Source organism: Rana temporaria, chromosome 7 (genome assembly GCF_905171775.1).
Source record: "Rana temporaria chromosome 7, aRanTem1.1, whole genome shotgun sequence".
In the NCBI taxonomy this organism is placed as follows: Eukaryota; Metazoa; Chordata; class Amphibia; order Anura; family Ranidae; genus Rana; species Rana temporaria.
This window is the reverse complement of record NC_053495.1, coordinates 104274668-104300429: the sequence shown is the minus strand read 5'-3', so window position 1 is coordinate 104300429 and position 25762 is coordinate 104274668.

Sequence of the window (25762 nt, the reverse complement as noted above, 5' to 3'; positions counted from 1 at the left end):
AGACGAAGAACCGGGGTGCGCCGAGTCAAGAGCGGAGAGCGGCGAAGACAGAAGGAGACCCCCGGAGAGTTGAGAAGACCCGTCGGGATAGCGGAAGAAGAAGAGCCCCGCCGAAGACGCCGGAGGAAACCCGCCGGGGGGTGGGGGCTTTTTTAAAAGCGACCCCCCCCCGGCGGTGGAAGAGAACCAGACGGCGCCCCCCACCCACCCGAAGACGTCAAAGAAGAAGCCTCCCCTGGTAAAAGAGCTAATAAAGAAGACAGGGGAGGCCTCCGGAGCAGAAAAATAAAATATTTTAATACCCTGTGTGGTTTATTTGTGTTTTTACCACTTTTCTTGCAGGTGAATGGGTAGGGGTACGATGTACCCCATACTCATTCACTTAGGGTGGGGGGCCGGTATCTGGGGGCCCCCTTATTAAAGGGGGCTCCCAGATTCCGATAAGCCTCCCGCCCGCATACCCCGACAACCAACGGCCAGGGTTGTCGGGAAGGGGCCCTGTCCTCATCAACATGGGGACAGGGTGCTCTGAGGTGGGGGGGCCGCAGTGCGCCCCCCTGCCCCAGAGCACCCAACCCCCCCATGTTGAGGGCATGCAGCCTGGTACGGCTCAGGAGGGGGGGGGGGGGGCGCTCGCTCGTCCCCACTCCCTTCCTGGCTGGCCGGGTAGCGTGCTTTGGATACGGGTCTGGTATGGATTGTAGGGGGACCCCCTACGCCGTTTTTTTCGGCGTAGGGGGGCTCTCCTTACAACCCATAACAGACCTAAGGGCCCGGTATGCTCATGAGGGGGGGACCCATGCCGGATTTTTATTTAAAATCCGGCGGGGACTTCCCCCTCAGGATTCATAACAAACGCCGCACACGTGTAGAATTGGCGGGAATCCAAGTCGGATCTCCCGTCGCTTCTATGACGCGCTTGCTGGGATGTGCTGTCACTATTCCAGTGAGTGCGAGGTGTCGGGGAGATCTCGGCACCCTGTCGCCGAGTATCAGCGCGACGCTGTCGTGCTAAAAGCACAATATCACAAACACCTACTGTATGTATGTCGAGAGTGCCATGAGAGAGGATCAAATTGACAAGTCTTCATGTTTTAAGTTTTATCTATATTATTCAGTAACGTGATTGACATTGGATTTATGGTAAGGGGACAATGTTTATTTAACCACTTTAATAAATTACGTTTTCATGATTGTGTGTATGTTTACATATTTTTTTTTCATGAATGAGTAACAAAGGCTACTATTTATCATTTACTCATTCATGTAGGGAGGTAGGTCTGAATATCTGGGGTCCTCCTTAACTTAACTGCCTTTTGTCTGGCCATAGTACATAAACAGCTGGACTGGAGCTGCACCAATGCCAATGAGGGTGGGCATACCAGTACCCCCCACATCTGCCACTTGTGTGTACTCCCTGGGAGTTGTTTCCACCTCACATAGAGGAACATTGTTCGGTGTTCTGGGCCGCTGTGGGTGACCCTGGTATCATGTGATCGCTGTAGCAAATCAGTAGTAAACAATTTGAATAATTACTGTGTAGAGCTACCCTCTCCCTCCCATTCTGTTTCTAATGGGTATGAAAAAATATATAAAAGTGTATAAAAAAATGCATAGAACGTGCTGTGCTACTACAATGCACCTCTGCAGCACTTTATTTGCACGTTTATACACATTTACTGTATATATGTTTTTTGTACCCACAGTATTGGAAACAGAATAGGAGGGGGAGGGTAGAGTTACATTGCATTATTATAATTGTATATGTTTATATATCATGTTGGTTATATTACTGGATGACAGAAGCTGCACACAAATTATACTCCACCATATTCCTCTATAGTCCATTGCGTGTAAATAGGTATAATTTATTACTAGTAGTAAACAATATGTAATTTCTTGGCATCACTGTTTACTACTGTGTGATCTCTGCTATTCACAGCTGTCCTGTACCATGTGATTGCTGTGACCAATCATAGCTATCACAGTAATTTCCAATGGCCGCAGGAATGCAGCCAGAGAAAGTGAGATATGTTTACTTTTACAGCCATCGGGCCAGATTCAGAGAGAGATACGACGGTGTATCTCCTGATACACCGTCGTATCTCAGAGCTAGGCCGGTCGTATCTATGCGACTGATTCATAGAATCAGTTATGCATAGATATGCCTAAGATCTGACAGGTGTAACTGTGTTACATCGTAGGATCTTAACTGCAATTTTAAAATGGCCGCTGGGGGCGTTCTCGCTAATTTACGGCAAAGATATGTAAATCAGTGAGATACGCCAATTCACGAACGTACGCGGGCCCGACGCAGTCACTTTACGTCATTTACGTACTGTAAGCGTTTTCACGGCGTATACTTACCCCTGCTTCTATGAGGCGCAGCCAATGTTAAGTATGGCCGTCGTTCCCGCGTTAAATTTTTTTTATTTTACGTCGTTTGCGTATGTCGATCACAAAACCACTCGTCGCAAGTTACGCTCATGCCAAAACCAATGACGTCCTAGCGACGTCATTGGGAGCAATGCACACCGGGAAAATTCTCGGACGGCGCATGCGCAGTTAAATCGGCACGGGGACACGCCTGATTTAAATGCTACACTCCCCCTAGCCGCGGAATTTGAATTCCGCTGGGGGATTTAAGATACGCCGCCACAAGTTTGGAGGTAAGTGTTTAGTGAATTACCCACTTGCCACTAAAACTTGCGGCGGCGGATCTTAAATCAGATAGATTACGCAGATCTAAAGATCCGCTGATCTATCTGAATCTGGCCCATCATGTCTGTAAAAGCAATCACAGTGCAAAAAAATGAATCCTGATCAACCCCCAGAGTTTTACAGTGTCACTATGGTAACACCTTACTGCTAGATTAATAGCATGCAAACATTTTTTACAAAAAAAATGAAAATGTAAAAAAAAAGTCCCCAAATAACTGCCACCCATTCAAAGTGTCCTTAATCACTGCCATGTTTTTAACAGTGTCCCTGGTCAGCACCACCCCATTTACAGTGTCCTTGATCACCACCACACCAGCTACAGTGTCTGTGATTACTTCCACACCAGTCCCAGTGTCCCTGATTACTGCCACACCACTTATATTGACCTTAACCACTGCCACCTATGCACATGTCTGTGATCATCGTCACACCAGTAATATTGTCCCTGATCATTGCCACTTCAGTCATTTTGTCCCTGATCACTGTCACACCAGTAATATTACCTGATTATTGCCTAACCAAACATATTGTCCCTGATCACTGTCACACCAGTCCTAGTGTTCCTGATCACTGCTAAACCAACCATAATGTCCCTGACCACTGCCATACAAGGTAAAGTGCCCCTGATCACCACCACACTGGTCATTTTGTCCCTGATACCCACCACACCAGTACCAGTGTCTCTGATCACCACCACACCAGTTATATTGTCCCTAATGGCCTCCACACCAGTTATAGCGTCCGTGATCACTCCTATACCAGTGCAATGTATCCTCTGCCTGATGCCTGTATCAATTCTGGCCTGTTTATTGACCACATTTCTGCCTGCTGCCTGGTCTGATCCTTTTCCAAAAAGAAGAGGTGATAATGTGTGCAGAGGTAGGCCTATGAGAAGAGAGTTGCAATAGTCAAGGTGAGAGATAACAAGGGAGTGAATGAGTAGTTTGGTGGTTTCGTTAGTTACGAAGGGGCATATTTTAGAGATGTTATGGAGGTGAGGTCTACATTCTTCTGACAGTGATTGGATTTGGAGCCAAAAATGATAGGCCAAAGTCTAGGATTACACCTAATATCCTGATGGTTGTTTTATTAATCTTTATGGAAAAGTCAGGGAGGAGGGCGCAGGGGAAGGGGGGATTACAAGCTTGGTTTTAGAAAGATTTAGCTTGAGGAAATGGTGTGACATCTATGTTGATATGTAAGTTTGCAAATTAATTATAGGAGAGGAGACTAAAGGAGTAAGGCAAGGAGTCAGGGCAAAGAGATGGTATTGGAAGTCATGGAGGGTTATCAAGTGACTAAGAGAGGTGGTGTAGATAGAGAAAAGAAAAAAACAGAGCCTTGGGGACCCCTACAGAAAGAGGAAGGGGAGATGTGAAGATAGAGTTGTAGGTAACACTGGAGGAGCGCTGTGATAGATAGGAGGAGAACAAGGAAAGAACAGAATCTTGGAGGTCAAAGGAGTGGAGTTGATTGTGGAGGAGTGAGTGATAAACAGTACCAAAGCCTGAGGAAAATGAGAACACAGAGGAGAACAATGAGGCATCTCCTTCTCACTACTGCAGGATGCGTGTGTGCTGTTGCAGCTGAGGTGGGGAGGAGCATGACTGTGGTGCCAGAATGATCGGATGAGAGAGGCTCTGTGCACTGCAGCCAGCTGTGTGAGAGGTCGGGACACCCCCAGAACACCACCAGGACAGCGGGTGCTCTAATTGGCTGCCAGTTTGATGTTGGAGGAGGAGGAGGGACAGCAGCCCTTAGCACAGGAAAGAACACAGAGCGACACACCTGGAGGACCCCTTCCTACACCCCCCCCCCCTTGAGACTTGTAAGGAACATGCAGGGGGAGAAGTGAGCAGACAGTTATGAGTTATGTATGCAATCAGTATATGCACTGCTAACTGAACATTAAACTTTGTTGAAAGAGTGAAATTTTGCATGTGCATCCTCCTGTCTGCACCTGTCTGATCCTCTAATAAGGAATACATATAAGGGAGCAAATAGATTAATGGACTGTGTGCAATAAGCATTACCTTTATATATGCTATACATGTAATCCAATCATGCTATGTCAATGGACTAGGAAACCCTGTTGAAACCCTGTTAAATGTGAAAAATGTGCATCATTATCTGCAATACCCTGCTTGCTGTGAAAATCTTTTGCATCTTTTCACCTGCTCTAGTGCAACCCCCTAAATAGGAGAGGTGAGCAAACTGATGATTGGACTGTGAGCAGGTGGCATTATTTTTGCATGGGCTCTGCAAGAAACTGTGAAACTCTGTTGAAGTTGAAACCTCTGTACTTTGTAAACCTGGTTAAATGTGAAAATCCGATATACGTATCCTTCTGCCTGCCCCAGTGTGACCCCCTAATGGAAGTACCTATAGGGGAACAGGCAAATGGACTGTGAATAGCAAGAACTATTTTTATATAAGTTATGCTCACAATTTGCTGATGAGTTGGTAATTGGTAATTGATGGGGAAACCATGTTGAATGTGAAAATCTTTCACCCTGAACTTGTATTCGCAAACCCTGCTAACGGTAAAAAATGTGCATGTACACCCTAAGCACTACATGAAATATGTTGATACACTGGAAATTGACTGTGAAACTTTGTTGAAAGGGAAAACCTTGCAGGTGCATTGGCAAAACCTGTTGACTGTGAAAACCCTGCATCTGTCTTTTTTCTTACCTATATAAACAGTAAAATGAGAAGCAGAACTACAAAAGGAACCAAGCCTAAAACCTCAAGGGAAAGTTTGAACACTAGTACGATCCAAAAATATTTAACAAAAGAGGGAAATCCAAAAAGCCCTGTTCCTGAAAAGAAACAAGCGACTAAAGAGAAGAAAAAAAGAGTCTGCGAAAAAGAAAGGAGAAATACGGGAAAAAACTAGAGCAGACGCCGGGATGGACACCGAAGCAGGTGCAGGAGAGCAAAGTACCTATGCCCAATTGCCAACCAAATCAGAAATAATAGAGATATTTAAAAAATTTGAAAAAATATTAGAAAATTATTTTAAGACAGAAATCGCAACAATACAATGCAAGCCTCTGAAATACAAGAACTAAAAACACAAGTTAAAACTCTGCAAACCAGTCAAAGGGAACTATTATACAGAATAGAAAACCAAGAAAACAAAAGCAGACACCAGAATCTAAGCATAAGAGCGCTACCAGAAGAGAGAGGTGAAGAGCTGAAAAAACTATGAAGGAAATATTTAACCCTCTACTGGACAGAGGAGACGAGCAAGAACTCAAAATAGACCGAGTGCATAGGATTAGGAAACCTCCGTATTTAAACGCAGAAATACCCCGGGATATTATAATACGATTCCAGCTATATGAAGATAAGGCCGAGATATGAAAGATATTGAGAGATAGACCACCACTAAAATACAAGGGTGCAGACCTTCAAATTTTTACAGAACTATCAGTAGAAACACTGGAAAGAAGAAGAATTTTTAGGCCAATATTGGTTCAAATCAGAACGGCTAATATTAAATATAGCTGGGGGTTCACGGCGTCCCTAGTATCCCAGAAAGAAGGTAATTCTATGAGGCTAAAATATCCAGAGGACTTAGAAGATTTCTGTAAAGAAATAGGTGTTCCAGAAATTAGACCTCAGAATAATCGTAAACTTAGAAATAGATTACATCTCTATGAAAACAGGTTGCAAATAACTATACCATGACTACGGATGAGCTTCGAGTTCGAGTCAAACTCATGTTCGACTCGAACATTGCCTGTTCGCCCGTTCGCCGAGCAGCGAATAATTTGGGGTGTTCGCTGCAAATTCGAAAAGCCGGGGAACACCCTGTAAAAGTCTATGGGAGAAATTTAAAAGTGGTAATTTTAAAGGCTTATATGCAATTTATTATCATTAAAAGTGTTTAGGGACCCGGGTCCTGCCCCAGGGGACATGTATCAATGCAAAAAAAAGTTTTAAAAACTGCATTTTTTTCTGGCGATCAGTGATTTTAGTAATGCTTAAAGTGAAACAATAAAAGTGAAATATTCCTTTAAATTTCATACATAGGGGGTGTGTATAGTTTACCTGTAAAGTAGCGCTTGTTTCCTGTGCTTAGAACTGTCCCTGCACAAAGTGTCATTTCTGAAGGAAAAAAAGTCATTTAAAAGTACTATAATGGCTATAATGAATTGTTGACTCCCAGCAATACAGAGAAAAGTCATTGAAAGTCATTGATAAAAAAAATGTGTGGGGGTCCCCCCAAATTCAATTACCAGGCCCTTCAGGTCTGGTATGAATATTAAGTGGTACCCTGCGTCAAATAAAAAAAAATGGCATGGAGTTCCCCCCAAAAATCCATACCCCATCCATACAGACCCTTTATCCAAGCACGCAACCTGGCAGGCCACAGCAAAAGAGGGGGACAAGAGAGCGCCCCCCTCCTGAACCATACCAGGCCACATGCTCTCAACATGGGGAGGATGCTTTGGGGGGTCTGCGACCCCCTCAAAGCACCATGTCCCCATGTTGATGGGGACAAGGGCCTCATCCCCACAACCCATGCCTGGTGGTTGTGGGGGTCTGCAGGCGGGGGCTTATCGGAATCTGGAAGACCCCTTTAACAAAGGGGACCCCCAGATCCCGACCCCCTATGTGAATTGGTAATGGGGTACATTGTACCCCTACTATTTCACAAAGAAAGTGTAAAAAAAATGAAAAAAAACACACAGACACCGTTGGGATAAGTCCTTAAAAAAAAAAAAAAAAAAAGATTCCAGCGGTGGTAATCCACTCTCGGTCTCCACTCCAACGCTGTTGGTATCCTGCGATGGATGCTCTCCTTTCCGGGGTCCAGCGATGGATGATCTCCTCTCCATCCAGGTCCAGGCTCCAGCGATGAGATGTCTAGTGCAGCACATCCTGTCTCCACCGGAGACACCGCACGAATATCGTTGCCACAGCCTGACAGGTCTTATGTAGCTGAGGATGGGGCCACCCGTCACGTGACCCCATGCCCCTCTGACGCAAGGGGAAACCCGGGCTTACCCAGTGATGTGACGGGTGACTCCGCCCCCCCTCTGATGTAATGGAGGTTTCCAATTGCATCAGAGGGGGACAGAGTCCGTGATCTGGGGGTCCCCTTTGTTAAAGGGGTCTTACAGACTCCAATAAGTCATGTGACCCCATCCCCCTCTGACGCAAGGGGAAACCCGGGCTTACCCAGTGATGTGACGGGTGACCCTACCACCCTCTGATGTAACGCAGGTTTCAAGTTGCATCAGAGGGGGGCGGGGGCCGGGATATGGGGGTCCCCTTTGTTAAAGGGGTCTTCCAGTTTCTGATAAGCCCCCCACCCACAGACCCCCCACAACCACCGGGCAGGGGCTGTGGGGATGAGGCCCTTGTCCCCATCAACATGGGAACATGATGCTTTGAGGGGTCACAGACCCCCAAAGCATCCTCCCCATGTTGAGGGCATGTGGCCTGGTACGGTTCAGGAGGGGGGGGGCTCTCTGGTAATTTTTTTTTTTTTTACGCAGGGTTCCCCTTAATATCCATACCAGATGACTTTTCTCTGTATTGCCGGGAGCCGACAATTCATTATAGCCACGAGTACTTTTAAATTACTTTTTTTCCAGAAATTGCACTTTGTGCAGGGACAGTTCTAAGCATGGGAAATAAGTGATACTTTACAGGCATACTATACACACACCCTAGGTACGAAATTTAAAGAAATATTTCACTTTTATTGTTTCACTTTAAGCATTATTAAAATCACTGCTCCCGAAAAAAAATGCAGTTTTTAAAACTTTTTTTTTTGCATTGAAACATATCCCCTGGGGCAAGACCCGGGTCCCCAAACACTTTTTATTAACTTGCATATAAGCCTTTAAAATTAGCACTTTCGATTTTTCATGTTCGAGTCCCATAGACTTTAACGGTGTTTGGATGTTCGAACAAATTTATTGCCTGTTCCCATGTTCTGATGCGAACCAAACTGGGGGGTGTTCGGCTCATCCCTAATTGCGGAAAGAACTACCTCTTTTGTACAAGATCTCTCAGATCTAGATTAGTATATGTCCATACTACTACAATGATAGAGGTGTATGCACATAATCACATAACTAGTTAACAGTGGAATAGTAAAATTGCTTAAATAATGTGCAATATTAACTGTGTTTAACTGTCAAACATGTGTAATTATAAATTAAGAACCAGACAGAAATTGACAACATAAGTATTTATTCAAGTGTCATCTTTTTTTTTTAAATAATATCTAAAATAGCCAACATAAAATATATTTTTTTTATATAAAAACTATAAACTGGGCTCTCAAGTAGACCTCTTGAACAATTTTTTTTATAAAAAAATGCACACATGCTCTTCACATTTGGGCAGAACTCAAAATTCACAGATTGTGATATGTTCTATGTAAGGGGGCCTCAGTGGAGTAGTGACTTGCAGAAGCTGTTTCATCACGGGCAGTGCTGGGAGCACCCCTAAGCTTGCCATGTTGCTGTGGCCCTTGTTGCTGTGGCACATGTTGCTGTGGCACATACATCCCCTGACTTAGTGGGGATGGCCTGATTGAAGGAATTGGGGATGGAATGGGATAGGGAATGCGACTGTGTGGTGCATCATATATTGAAGTTGCCTGTTAAAAGCTAGAAGGATAGGATGGGGAAACATAGGGGTAAGGGGTAAGGTTGGCGTTGTGGTTCAGTGTACTGGCCGGACCTGGGGTAGTGAATGTGAGGTCTTGCTGGTGGCACATATGACCTTTCAAATGAAGCTTCCTCACGTGGCTATGAAAAGGATTGCAGCACTTGTTCTACAGTGCTTCGTATCTCAAAATATCGCTCTGGTTTGATATTTTTGATCAGAGGGACAAAACTGAGCGCCAGTATAGTATCCAAACATAAAAAAGCATCCACCTTTTCTGACATTATTTTCAACATTTCAAGTAGATGCTCACTTATGTCTGGTTGCGATACAGGTGCTCGCCTACATGCCACTTTGGCTGATCGACCAATGTTTGCAGGAGCAGAGGAGGGCCCAGGGATAGCCTCTGCCACTGCAGATTCCTCTTCTGTGTTTGCTAGCCAAAGATTTGAGGCTATTTGGATTTCTGCTATATTATTAGTGGGTTCCTCAAAAACTATATCTTCTGGTGCCTGCGATTGTGCCTCACTATGGTTCTCCGGTTGGTCCTCTAATACATCTTGTTCATCCCAACTAGCTTGTGTCCTGTAAGAAAAAAAAAGAGTTTAAGTTAACAAGGCCAAAACAAAGAAAAAGTTTGCCTGATACATTGATGATGTAGATGACAACGTACTCCCTCATCTCTATAATTGGTTTAGGAAATTCTAGGTCCCCGGCAAACATATAGGGTACCCTAGCTGTTACCATTCTTCACTTCTTTGACGTGTCGATTATATTTTTTGTAAGCATCCCGCATGCTGTGCCACTTTGTCTTTAAAGAGGAGTTCCACCCAAAAATGGAACTTCCTCTTTACCCACTCCTCTCCCCCTTACATGTCACATTTGGCATGTAACTTTTTTGGGGGGGGGAGTGGGGGCTTCAGGAGAAGGGGACTTCCTGTCCCACTTCCTCCTTCCGCCGAGGGCCTGAAAAGGCGATACGTCATATCGCCTTTTGGCAGCCCCTCCCTGTAGGCGATCACCTGGGACACAAGACAGGTCCCAGGCGATCGCCTGTTTAATCAAACAGCGCAGCGCCGGGCCGCGCACGCATGCGCAGTGCCGCTCACGCATGCGCATTGGGTGCCCGGCCGTGAAGCCGAAAGCTGTCACGGCCGGGTGCCCACAGTGACAATGAAGACGCCGGCCGGGGAGGGGGGGAGAGGAGCGGACCCCCGGCCGGCGCGTCGCTGGAACGCTGGAGCAGGTAAGTGTCAGTTTATTAAAAGCCAGCAGCTACACTTTTTGTAGCTGCTGACTTTTAATAAACTTAGAAAATGGGTGGAAAACTCCTTTAAGTAGTGCACTGAAAAACAGACACATGAATACTAATGTTATTTTTTTTATTTGTTAAGGTGCCTAGGTACAGGAAATTATTTTGAAAGTCTGCACTATGAGTACAAGGTTGGAAAATGAACTATAAGTGGCATTATTCATGAAATGTGCATAGTCATATGAGAAGAACTGAAGCATTTGGTGATGAAGAAGCCAAACAAACAAGATTGGCTGAAGGTATCCGAGATATTCTGGGAGTGTTGCAACTTTCCAAACTGTCTGGGAGCCATCGATGGGAAGCAAATCCGCATCCTCAAGTTATTTAATAGTGGGAGTTAATTTTATAAGTATAAGAAATATTTCTCTTTGGTCTTAATGGCAGTGGCAGACGCCAATTATAAATGTATTTATATTGATGTTGGTGCTTATAGCAGCAGCTCCGATTCAAGTGTATTTGCACATTCCTCATTTGGGCGAATGCCAAATGATTCTTGACTTGGATTTCACTTGATTTTGACTTGGAGGTCTTTTCAATTTTGCTGTTTATGATCTTATTTCTGGTAAGGGTCAGTGTTTCTCGTGGGTGGAGGTCTCCTATTCGTCAGTAATCACAACGCTGTGGATTCGTTTTGCACACTTGGGACTCACTGCTCTCCTGTTTACTTTATATTGGACTGTGTTCATTTTTTCACTCTTTTTCCAATTATCTATTTTGAATTTTCACTCTGGACTATTTTTTTGATGCACTGAACCTATTTTCTAATCAGGATTGTGTTCACGCCATACAGGTGTTCATCAACTACTTTGCACAATTTAGCGCGACTCCCCTTTTTTATATTTGCATGTTTTTGAGACGCAGCTGTTTACACATTTGTTTTAATTTTGGTATGCGCAATATTTTTTTCTGTTTTGCTTGTTTTATTATTGTCAGCCGTAGCTCGGCCACGCTACACATAATGGTGCCATCGCTCCCCATGCTGCAACAACTGACCAGCCTGCAACTTCTGCATTAGTGCTGTTGCAATTACTGCAACAGAGTGACATTGTAGGGGACAACCTTTGAGGCCTTCCTTGCTGACACTCTACGGAATCCCTACTTGCTACACTGAGGCCCTGCAAACGGATAAGTAGCATTTGTGTCACTTGTAGTACTATAGAAAGATCTGCTGCATACTTTCCACCTAAAACAATTGCTGTTATTTATTATGGCTTGTGGCTATTAACATACTACTTGGGATAGACTGTTGTGCCTATGGCTGTTTGCTAATGAATATCTTAAAGGGACATTTACTCTCAAATTACCTGAGCTATATTTTCCTCTCATATGCAACTATTATTACCTCAGCTATATTTGCCTCTCAAATGCAACCATTATTACCTGAGCTATATTTGCCTCTCATATGCAACTATTATTACCTCAGCTATATTTGCCTCTCATATGCAACTATTAGTTGTCTTTACAACTCCTATTTTCTATGTGCTTGACATAAGGGTAATTTACTTTTGGGCCTTGCCCTAACTTGCTGAACATGTTCGCTTTAACTTTTCTATGCTAAGGGTAGATGGTATTCTCATACCAACTCCCTTAGTGGCCTAATGCATTACTATATGTCTAAGTGATATGATATAGAGAACCCCCAAGCTCCTGTTTGTGTGGAGTGACACCCGGGGTCCCTTACTGATAAAGATTCCAATGCACCTTGATATGCAAGTGATTATCAGTAAGGGACCCCAGGTGTCACTCCACACAAACAGGAGTTTGGGGGTTCTCTACATCATTTCTCTCTCACATAAAGAAAGGCATTGAGCTACTTAGCTTGGAAGCATTACAACATGCGACCAAAGCTTAGAGTTTAAAATTATAGCATACAGTTAAAGATTCCAATGCACCTCTATATGCAAGTGATTAACTGTATGCTATAATTTTAAACGCTAAGCTCTGGTCGCATGTTGTAATGCGTCCAAGCTCAGTAGCTCAACGCCTTTCTTTATGTGAGAGAGAAATGATGTAGAGAACCCCCAAACTCCTGTTTGTGTGGAGTGATGCCTGGGGTCTAATACTGAATTCTCACATACAGTAAAGAAGAGCATTGAAATCCTTGCTACCACAGTTGTGGTTCACTCCGTTCACCAGAGCTGTTACATGAAGGCAATTTGTTCCATTACGTTTTAGTTAGTGGTATTAGAGTAAAGGGGGCTGAATACAAATGAACATCACACTTTTCACATATTTATTTGTAAAAAAGGATGAAAAACATTTATATTTTTCCTTTCACTTCACAATTATGTGCCACTTTGTGTTTGTCTATCACATAAAATCCCAATAAAATACATTTACGTTTTTGGTTGTAACATAACAAAATGTGGAAAATGTCAAGGGGTATAAATATTTTTTTTTAAGGCACGGTACATAAAGCATATAATAATTAAAGGGTCACTAAAGGATTTTTTTTTTTAGCTAAATAGCTTCCTTCCTTTACCTTACTGAAGTCCTGGTTTCATGTCCTCATTGTTCGTTTTTGCTTTGATGTTGCTGTAAATCCTCTTTGTTCTGGACACTTCCTGGTTGTCTGTTTCCTGATCACCACACATTCACCACACATTCTTAATGGAACATTTAGATGTGGTGGTCGCAGCTGCACATACTGCCCTTTCATCCAAAAAAGGGGACACCGTTACCTCCACCTCCACAGGGAAACCGCACAAGTTACATTCTTTCATCAATTGCATCACACAATATGTAGTATATGTGATCATATGCAAACTTTGTTCAATACAATATGTTTGTAGGACAACCTGAAGACTTAAGGATCGCCTCTATGATCACCTATACGACATTGATAAAGACCATACCACCAATGTCACACGGCGTTGGAACATTGCTCATGATAAAAATACTTCTAGTTTAGTCATTCAAGGGCTAGAAAGAATCACAAAACCAGCTAGAGGTGGAGATAAATTCAACATACTGTGCAGGCAAGAAGTCAGATGGATCTTTATTCTCAATTCCAGACGCCCCTCAGGGCTCAACTTTGAGTGGGATGTGTCCCACTTTTATTAGTTGGGTCTGGCTGGTCCACATCATTTTATACCTCCTGTGCCGCCGATCTCCGTTCCCTGCGACGTTACGACGCACCTGAGCGGAAATTGGCGCCAAATTCAAAAACGTAAACAAACACATTACATACAGTATACTGTAATCTTATAGATTACAGTACTGTATGTAAAAAATACACACCCCCTTGTCCCTAGTGGTCTGCCCTGTGCCCTACATCTTCTTTTATATAATAAAAACGGTTCTTCCTGCAAACTGTAGATTGTCCATAGCAACCAAAAGTGTCCCTTTATGTCAAAAATGGTTTTAGATCAGCTGGAAAATAGCGATAAAAAATTATAATCACTTGCAGAATTGTGCGATAGCGATTTGTGGGGAAATTTGTCATAAAAAAAAATAATAATGACAGCGACAATTTTGCAACTGAGCAAATTTCAGTGATTTTGATTTGATTACATTATTGAATAATTTTTATTAGAATTATATTATTTGTTATAATTATTTATTATATTATAATTTATAATTTTGTTTTTAAAAAAATGTCATACCCGGGATGCCTATTAGATTCTTGTTTGGTCAGATTTAAGTGAGTTATTCCTAAGGCCCCATACAGACGACCGAACATGTCTGCTGAAACTGGTCCGCGGACCAGTTTCAGCAGACATGTTCGGTCGTCTGTACAGCTGAGCGGACAGGATTCCAGCGTACATTTGCCCGCCGGGCCTTTTTCGAGCGGGAAAATATTTCTAAACATGTTTAGAAACATGCCCGCTGGAATCCTGTCCGTCGGACATGTTCGGTCGTCTGTACAGACCTACCGTACATGTCCGAGCAGCCGCCATCCCTCGCATGCGTCGAATGACTTCGACGCATGCGTGGAAGCATTGAACTGCCAGGGCCGCGCACTTCGCCGCGTCATCGTCGCAGCGACGGCACGGGCTCGTCGCCGCGTATCGAGTACGCGCGGATTTATGTATGATGGTGAGTACAGCCATCATACAGAAATCACCGGGCAGACATGTACGCTGAAAACGGTCCGGCGGACCGTTTTCATCGTACATGTTTGTTCGTCTGTACGAGGCCTAAGAATTACAGGCCTACAATATAAAACGCCAAATTTTCTTGCAAATAATTGTACCGCTTTTGGTACGTAATTCCAGACAGAATCATACCGCCAGGGAGGTTAAGAGGCTCTGCCCTTGACACATACCACTGGGTCATTTCAGGTTTAGTCTTTGTTCATTATGTAATTTTTTGAAGAAAGTTTTTTCGGAGCATATATATTGCTTCCTTTTTTCTTCTTCTTTTTATGTAAACATTACAATCATTATATACGTCCAATAATGACATGCAAGCCAAAAATACCCAGTGATATAGTGCATGGTATCATAACCACACATATACCATTTTAATTAAAACATCGTATTTTTATACATATACATTTTGTTTGTTTTTAGACATACAAAAGGCTGCAGTCTTTAGAATTTCCACATTTTTTATCTATTGCCCATTTTACCCTATAGCCACATATGTCTACTTCACAATCTTTTTTATAACGTCACACAAATTTATTATTATTTGTTTTATTTGTTGTTTTCTATTCGTCCTTTACACTGGTTATGACATATATGTGTCTCACACATGGGGTTTCTCCTTTTTTCCTTTCTCTTGTTTGGTCTCATCATCAAGAGATTGAGAAACAAGATATTTTTCATTCACAAATCTTTTCAATCTCATACACAGGAGCACCTCATGTGCGATACATCAAGGAAAATAGTGTTCCTTTGACTAATGATCACCTGGGAGTGTTTGGTGAAACGCCCCATTCACCTCTTTCCCTCCTCCATTTAAGCACATTTTGGTCATTTGTTCACTAGCTACGAATAAGCATCACACGATGCGAAACATGTCAGCTCTTTTTTCCTAGTCCACTTCTTGTTTGACTGCATGAATTTTGGCAGTTTTTTCCATTTGAATTTTTGTTGTTTTTTCATGTTTTGAATAAAGACATCGTTTTTTGAGGAGTGCGGCGATCCAGGATTTTTCTTTCATTTCATGTCCTCATTGTTCGTTTTTGCTTTGATGTTGCTGCAATTCCTCTCTGTTCTGGACACTTCCTGGTTGTCTGTTTCCTGATCACCACAGTACTGGGAGATTTCTCACGGTGGTGACTAATCAAGGAGGTGTGATTACTGTGTGTCTATACCCCTCAGCACCAATCCAGTTTCATTTTGCAAAACTTTCACTGCCCTCTATTGGCTCTTTGTCTCTGTACATCAGAGAACCAGGAAACAACAGCAAAAACTAAACTAAACTGTAGGTACATTATATGATTGTTTTTTTATCAATTTTTTATCATTTTTAAAAGGAATCAGTTAACTATTATGTCTCTATACCCTGTAAACAGTCATTTTAAAAAAAAAATCCTTTAGTGACCCTTTAGGCTTTCACCACTGTGTTTCAAACAAAATACAGTGCTCCTGTATAACCTCGCCAATAAACTTGCTAAAAAAATTCAACATCAGAAGTGAGACTTAAATATGTGCCAATTTGTCCACCACCATCCGATTTAAATTGAAGGCTTGCAAGAAGGGTGGACCCCAGAAAATAGAGGTCAGTATCTGTTAATGTATAGTACCATTCCCATACAGGATTGAAGAGGTTGTAAAGTTACCATTTATTTTTCCGAAATAGCTTCCTTTCCCCTAGTGCAGTCCTCCTTCACTTACCTCATCCTTCGATTTTGTTTTTAAATGTCCTTATTTCTTCTGAGAAATCCTCACTTCCTGTTCTTCTGTCTGTAACTCCACACAGTAATGCAAGGCTTTCTCCTTGGTGTGGAGTGTCGTGCTTGCCCCTCCCTTGGACTACAGGAGAGTTTCTATCTTAAAGCGGTTGTAAACCCGCATGAAAAAAAAAATGTTTTCCTCCTGTAAGGGAAAAGTCATAATGAGCTAATATGCACAGCATATTAGCTCATTATGAAATACTTACCTCGGAACGAGGTGCGTAGCACTTACCTGGTTCACGCCAAGCGAGATTTCATCTTGCCTCGGCATGTCTTCCGTCACTCCCACGCGTGCGCGCGGGAGATTTAAAACTCGGCAAGGTCCGGTGGCTGCCGGTCCTTTCGCCGTAGATCCCTCCTGTGCATGCGCAGCGGCGCATTGCGAGGGGAATATCTCCTAAACCGTGCAGGTTTAGGAGATATTCTCCTTACCTACAGGTAAGCCTTGTTATAGCCTTACCTGTAGGTAAAAGTACAAAAAGTGCGTTTACAACCACTTTAACATGAGGTGAGTCAGTATTCAAATGACCCATGAAAAGAATGGACTCCACATGTAGCTCTGCTTCTTGCAGGCTCTCCCTCTTTCTGTGAAAATGCCTTATACAGTAATTATGGTAAATGTTAACCAGTTAAAGTGTCAGCCCAATTTATAAAAGGAAAATATACCAGCACATTCTTTATAAATAGTAATGACTTGACACAAAGACTGGTCTTTGTATGGCTGGCTTTATAAATTACCTAGAAGGGCTGTCATTATTATTTCTATATTATTGAACATACATGGCTTTACTTTGCTTTAACTATTAACATTTCTACAGTTTGCAAATTCAGCATAAATTATATTTTTATATATGCATGCAACAAGTAAAGGAAATAATTCAAAGTGCGGTACATTAAGTGGCTTCAGCCTAACTTTTATGTTTGGAATTATGTTAATATCCATGCACATTTTCAACATCATACACACTTTCAGAAGTATGTTTGCACAGCAAGTTGTACTGATTGATTTAAGTTCCTGGATAATTGTCTAAATTACAGAGTGCACAGGATTTAAAAGTCTTATTTAAACCTATAGCATTTTATTTTCCATTTAGAGGTATAAAAAGCAAAAGACAGCTAATAGCAGAAGATTATCCATGCTGAGGTCCTGACACCTGATATGCATATGCTTGTTCCAGATCAGTGACTCACTAAGTAGTACAGCCAGGCTGAAAGCTCCCAGAGCATGCACCTATAAAAACAAGTTAATTATGGGATCTTACACATATTTACACTGTCAGATTATTTTTAGAAAACGTTGATGCATAGGTTGCTATTGGAACAGTTAACCTGAATGGCCAGCACGCTTAAGATGAAAAGAGTTAAAACAGGTGTATGAACACTCTGTGGCCGGACTTTGGTCCGGCCGCACCTGGAGTATGCCGTCCAGTTCTGGGCACCAGTCCTCAGGAAGGATGTACTGGAAATGGAGCACAGAGAAGGGCAAGAAAATGTATGAATTAACTGGAGGATATTATTTATAAAGAAAGGTTATAAGCACTGAACTTATTCTCTCTAGAGAAGAGATGCTTGAGAGGGGATATGATTTCAATTTACAAATACTGTAGTAGTGACCCCACAATAAGGATAAAACTTTTCCCGCGGAAGGGAGTTTAATAAGACACGTGGCCACTCATTAAAATTAGAAGAAATTAGGTTTAACCTTAAATAGCATAGAGGGTTCTTTACTGTAAGAGCTGCAAGGATGTTCCCTTCCACAGGCAGTGGTTTCAACGGGGAGTATCAGTAGTTTCAAGAAACTATTAGATAAGCACCTTAACGACCACAACATACAGGGATATACAATGTAATACTGACATAAAATCACACACATAGGTTGGACTTGATGAGTTTGTGTCTTTTTTCAACCTCACCTACTATGTAACTATGTAACAGTGGCAGCCCATCCATACGGGGCACAGGGGCGTCGCCCCCTAATCCATGCGCCCAACCCCTAATTTACATGCAGGGCGCCGGACGCATGGATTCCAATGAGAGTTTTTTTTTGTATGTTTTTAGAAGCACATGAATAGAGCCCGAGGCTCTCATTGGCTTTAAAAAAGGGTGTCTCTTAATATTCGCTATTGTCTTCCTGCATCTCCTCCGGGCCAATTCCAGCTCAGGAAGCAGATCCTTAGACCCGATTGGCTGAGAGGAGAAGCAATCCTATTGGAATTTTGAAAATATGCAAGTTTTAGTTTTACTGTTATATTATGTAATATGGTATAGAGAATGCAATGGGTTGCAACTATTTACAACTGTCATGGGCTACTATCAATATATGCATGTATCTACAGTATATGAATCTACTGAGACATTTACCTTTAATATATACTACTATTTGCATTTGATACTAATATACATTATTATAAATTATTGATCAAATTAATTGTAACTGTGTGCTTCATCTGAAGTCCCACCATCCTCCTTTTTCCTATAGATAGGAATGGAGGCATATGATTCCACAAGATTATTGCCTCATTTAAAGTCCCACAGTTTTTCTCCCAAGTCTCCTATTATACAATTTTAGGTAAACACATTGAAATGATCAAAAATACAAAAAAAAATTGAATCAAGTAAATCATTTATTTCCTTTACTCTGAAATTCTATGTCACCAAAAATAGATTTCATCTTTACAAAGAAAAAATAATTCATCTGGTTATGACTATATCAGAAAACATAAAATGTCAGTTTATTACCCATCATTACCATTTCCCATTATAATGATCTTTGGTATAACATAGTATATGACATATGGCATAAGGAATTGATTTAATATACTACCAGAAAACAAAAATACCAAGTACAATACAAGGCTCGCAAAAGTTAACAAGTTTCAGAAGTCAAACCGAGTGCAAGTACAGAATCCTCATACACATGAAAAACAAGGTATAAGAATATAGTCATAGCATGATGTGGCAGTGAAAGTTGAATGTCTAAAAAAGCAGACATATCTAGTATCACTTGAACACTGCTAACCATCATACAGTACATCAGGGCCGATCCTAGGGTCACAGGCGCCTGGGTGCAGAAATACTTCTGGTGCCCCCCACATGGGCGTGGTAATTTTACTAACTCCTCCCCTTTACCAATGTTTCTATGGCAATTAAATCAACAACAGAAATTCTCCCCCACAAAGTTTTCATTACCCTGGGATCCTTGCACGATCTCTTAATAATAAACAAACTACAGGAAGAGAAGCAGAGAACTTTATTGGAACCTGGAGGGGGGCTCTCTGATGGACACAGAGAGGGCTTCTGTTAGAGAGTCTGTTAGAAAGACCCTCAGACATACTACAGACATGATATAGGAGATGGTCAGGGACTGCAGACATGATACAGGAGATGGTCAGAGACTGCAGACATGATAAAGGAGATGGTCAGAGACTGCAGACATAGTACAGGAGATGGTCAGAGACTGCAGACAATAGTACAGGAGATTGTCCATTAGACCCCTTCCACACTGGAGGCATTTTTCAGGCGCTTTAGCGTTAAAAATATCGCCCGAGAGGCGCATGCGCGGAGCCCAGCGGGACGGACATGTCAGGCTGAAGCTCCGCTCCGTGTAGGAGAAAAACCCGCAGATAACCCCGGTAACCGGAGATACAAACGAGCGGTAACACGGATATATATCCCGGAGAGGTGAGGGATACCCCCCGAAGGCATAATGGTGTTAGGGGGAGCCAGGAGCAAGAATAAAACCATCTCCATTAGCGGAGCACAGCAGACCGCAAATGCAGCTAAAAAGGCGCCAGGCTCCACAGACAAAATCACCTCAGGAAAGGGGATGAAACGAGCGACACTTTCAGCTAAACTGATGGCAGCACAGTGTAATTTGGGCACAGATAGTGAGGAGGAAGAGGTTGAAGACACATTGTCAGCTAATAAACAGGATTCTACAATCCCCTCAGCATTATTGAAGCAGTTTGAAAGAATGCTTCACAAAGCCCTAAAAATTACCTCAGACCAAATAACTACTAGCCTCACAAAAGAGATTAGAGAAATTGGAAATCGAACAGAAGTTTTAGAGTCCAAATTGGAAGAAATAGAGACATACACACAAGAATGCATGACTGAATTAGACATGCTTAAAGAGGAAAATGAAATTTTGCAGAATAGACAGGAAGATTTTGAGAACCGCGACAGGAGGTCCAACATTAGGTTCAGGGGAATCCCTGAGGCAGTCATAGACTTACAAGCCACCGCATTGGCGCTATGTCAAGAGCTAGTGCCAGGAATAGCGGTAGAAAGGTTGGAAATGGACAGGATCCACAGAGCACTGACACCAAAAAGAGCAGACGGTCCTCCTAGGGACATTATAGCAAAGTTCCATTTTTATAAGACTAAGGAACAAATAATGGAGGCGGCTAGAGAGAAAAAAAACCTGTCATTTCAAGGATATGAATACCAGATCTTTGCAGACATATCTCAGTTAACTATAGCCAAAAGAAGGGCCATGAAACCTCTCCTGCTGGAGCTGCAGCGTCATAATATAAAATACCAGTGGGGATTCCCCTTCTCCCTGCGCTTTACAATACAAGGAACTAAAATTGTCTGTAGAAACCCAGAGCAGCTACGCCAAGCCCTGATGGATTTCAAGGTGATGGAAGGTCCTATGTCAACTAATTCGGCTCGCAGAAGACCAGCATCTGCATCCTCCCACAGCAGCCCACCTCGGCAGGACCACAACAACGGCCTACAGCAGACGCACAAAAGGGGCAGATTTGTCACACAGACCCAGGACCAAGAGGACACAATGGACTGAATTAATTCTGCATAAATCTACTAACCTCTCTTTTTTTCTCCCATTTCAGCATTACAATACCCCAGAAAGGATTGAATGTTACAATTTAAATGTATTTCTGTTCATACCTTAATATTTATTTTGGATTTACATAGCTTAAGCAACCAACTTATCCATTCCCTGCACCCTCAATGGGAAAAAAGGATCACTTAGGCAACCCCTCATAAATTACAAGGCACGCCACCTGTGCCCACAGCTAATTTTAGTCACCTCCCCACCCTGGGTACTCCCAGAACAAGATACCCTTAAAACGCCTGGTCATAATTGCTTACAGGCGATAATAACGAAATGACCAATTCACCCTCTCCTGTACAAAACAAGATTTTAGTTTAACTCATTCGGTCATACACCACGCACATTCTCCAAGAACACTCACATTTTACTTATTTAGCATTAGAACGTTGAGACACAGTCAGCACAACCTGCTGCTGCTAATAAGATTGCCTCCCCTGACCCCCACACGTCAAAAGGTATGCTCAAACGTTAATCTAGCTAGTTTAGCTCATAATATGTTTATTTATAGCATTATATTAGAGTTACCCATATGGATACAACAAAATATTTTAGTATGCGGGCCTCCACGACACGGATGCTACATGCGCCTCACTGAGCTCCCCTCTGGTCCTCGCACTAATATGCGGGGACTAGACGAGGGCACCTTCTCCCCTGTTGGGGACATTTTCTCCCCAACACGGGACTTACTTGACTGCTTCGGTAGAATGCTATTGCTTATCAAAGTAACATGTACTAACGCACCTTATTTTCTTTCTCTTGTTACATTTTCTTTCTTGCAACCCTCCCCTATCCCTCTTCCCTATATGTCTGCACGGATTGGGTCGGGAGACCGCAACTCATGGAATCACGGTAAGACAGGCATATTGGTTTGGCTGCCATGGCCCCGTTGAACATACTGTCTCTTAATGTCCAAGGTTTAAACCTACCACAAAAGCGCACAAAAGCTTTTAGGTATTTTCAGTCCAAAAAAGCACACGTAATCTGCTTACAAGAAACTCATTTCACCCCTTCCACTACCCCAAAATACTTCAACGCATCCTATCCACAAACATACTCGGCTTCAGCCTCTGTCAAAAAGAGGGGTACCTTAATCGCATTCCACAAAACAGCACCATTCACACTGACGTCAGAAATTAAAGATCCAGAGGGACGTTACATAATCCTGATTGGATTCATCATGGATTCGGCAGTGACCATAGTGTCCTATTACGCACCCAATGTTAACCCACTGGCATTTATGTCGCACCTCTTTCAAACAATTAATACACATAAGAGGGGAACCCTATTTGTTTGCGGAGACTCCAATCAGGTCCTCCTCCCTTTCCTAGACAAAACACCCTATTCCCCCCTAAACAAACAATCCAAATGGAATCTTTCCAATCTGTTAGCCAAACACAACCTGGTGGACTCCTGGAGAGAAACTAACCCAACAAAACGCAACTACACTTACTACTCCAACCCTCATCAATCCTCTAGCCGCATAGATCACATATTTTTAACTACAGGAATGCTGCCGGAGGTGATCGCATCCAGCATCATTCCCATTCCCTGGTCGGACCACGATGCAGTATTTACCACAGTAGCTTCAGCAATTCCGAAGAATCATGACCCAACGTGGTATCTCCCGGAGATACTGCTTAAACACCCAACATACTGCGCAGAAATTGAACGTAACTTTAAAGAATACTTAGAACTGAATGCAACCCCAGAAATCTCCCCACTCACACTCTGGGAAGCACACAAACCGGTTCTGAGAGGGACCCTACAGAGACAAATAGGAAACCTTAAGCGCAAACGGATTCAATTAGCAAAAACCCTTGAAACAGAACATGAATTAGCGTACATGGCCTTCCAACAGCACCACACTCCCACATCCAAAGCGCGGCTTGATAAAGCGAGCTTAGAATATGACCTATTCCTGACAGAATCGGCAGACAAAACCCTTCTTAGGTCTAAGCACAAATTCTATAAATATGCCAACAAATCGGGGACTTACCTAGCTAGAGCACTAAACTCGACCAACAAATCCTATAACCCAATAAGATTAAAAATAGCAAATAACTATACCTCCAGTAACCCAAGCAAAATAGTGAAGAAATTTAGCGAACACTTAAAGAAAATATACTCGGAAACAACCTCTTTTAATGAATCGGAAGCTGAAACCTTTTACTCACAGATCAAATTACCGCATTTAAACGAAGCCCAAAAATCACAGTTGGACGAAACAATATCACAAAACGAGGTAGCGGAAGCCATCGACGACCTAAAATTGAATAAACGGCCTGGCCCAGATGGGTTCCCAGCTAGATATTACAAAACATTCAAGGACTTAATCTCCTCCAGGTTGGCAGATGCATTTAATGACGTATTAAAACAGAAATCCTTCAGGCAAGATTCACTAATGGCCACTATCTGTATGATCCCTAAGCCTCACACAGACACAACCCTAAGTGAAAATTACCGTCCAATATCTATGTTGAACGTCGACATTAAATTGCTAGGGAAAATATTAGCGCGCCGTCTTAACAAATTCATTGGAACACTGATCCATCGTGATCAGGTAGGATTCATGCCCAATAGGCAGGCGGGGGACAATATAAGGAGGGCGAATTTAATTGCACATATCGCTAAAAAAAGAGGAATCCCAGCGTGCTTTGTCTCCCTAGATTTAAGGCAAGCTTTCGATTCCGTCTCTTGGGCATATTTAGAATTTAATTTGCGGAAATGGGGTTTCGGACCCAATTATATACAATGGATTCTGGAAATGTACAAAAATCCCAAAGCATACGTTAAATATGCGGGGTACAAATCAGAGACATTCAAAGTACAAAGAGGTACTAGACAAGGATGTCCTTTATCCCCATTATTGTTCGCCCTCCTTGTAGAACCCCTCGCTCAAAGGATCAGAACTGAATCTACAATTCTTGGTATAGAACTGGGAGGTATCAAGCACAAAATTTGTTTATATGCAGATGACATCCTACTTTTCCTCTCGTCGCCCCAGGTTTCAGGCCCCAACTTATTCCCTATCCTCAACCAGTTCGCTTTATTCTCAGGTTTAGCAATAAACCCTAAAAAATGCAGAGCCTTAAACATATCATTGTCCACCATTGAACTAAGTGCCGCTAGGTCAGGTCTCCCTTTTGAATGGCAAACAAAAAGCATCCCGTATTTAGGAATACACCTAACAGCTGCAGTAGCTGATCTATATTCGTTTAACTATCCCTCTCTCCTAAAACACATAACAAACCTCATGAAATCTTGGACCCAACTCTCACTGTCATGGTTTGGTAAAATAAACGCTATCAAAATGACAATCCTTCCGAAACTACTTTACCTCTTCAGAGTACTTCCCATCCCCATCCCGGCTCATTATTTTAGAATAATCCAAAAAAGAGTTTCATCCTTCATATGGGGCTCTTCCAAACCGAGAATTAAGCCCCAAACCCTATATTTACCTAAAGTCAAAGGAGGTCTGGGTTACCCCAACTTCTTGCATTACTACAACGCAGCACAACTAGCAAATTTAGTGAAGTACCACGCAAAACATGAAGCTCCATTATGGGTGGCTATAGAAGCGCTAGAAAGCGACCCTATCTCAATCTCCAATATGCTCTGGGTCTCCCCAAAATTACGCAAACATGTAAGTAACCCCATTCTTAAACACTCCCTATCCTTATGGGACAAAATCAAAGCCAAGTACAGTCTACAATCCCCGCACACACCATTACTCTCATTTATCAAGAACCCTGAATTCTACCCAGCGTGGGTATACCCAGGTACATTCAAAGAATGGGTGAAAAGGGATTGCACGCAAAAATACAAATTTCTAAACTCTTCTTCCATTATTCCCTTCCCAACACTATGTGAATCACAGGGTATCCCTCAAAAGGAACTTTTCAGGTACCTACAAATAAAAAACTTTTTTCAACCCCTGGCAGACGCACCTGCTCCGCCAATTCAGATGTCAATTTTTGAAACCATTTGTACAAAAGATCCTCATGCTAGAGGCCTGATATCTACCATCTACTCCCAAATAACCGCACAACCCAACGCAGGGAAACTTCTATACGTCCGTCGATGGGAGGAGGACCTGAACACAGAACTGAGTGAATCGGAATGGAATCAAATATGGCTCAACATCAAAACTGCATCCCCAAATGTGATAGCGTCAGAGACTAATTACAAAGTGCTCGCTAGATGGTACCTGGTACCTGCCAGAATTGCTAAATTTACTCGCAACTATTCAGACCTATGCTTTAGGGGATGCACTGATATAGGAACCTATTATCACACTTGGTGGTCGTGCCCGAAAGTGCAAATATTTTGGCTGAAAATATTTCAAATAGCTTACATTTTACTGGGGAAGAATTTCACGTTAGATCCTAAA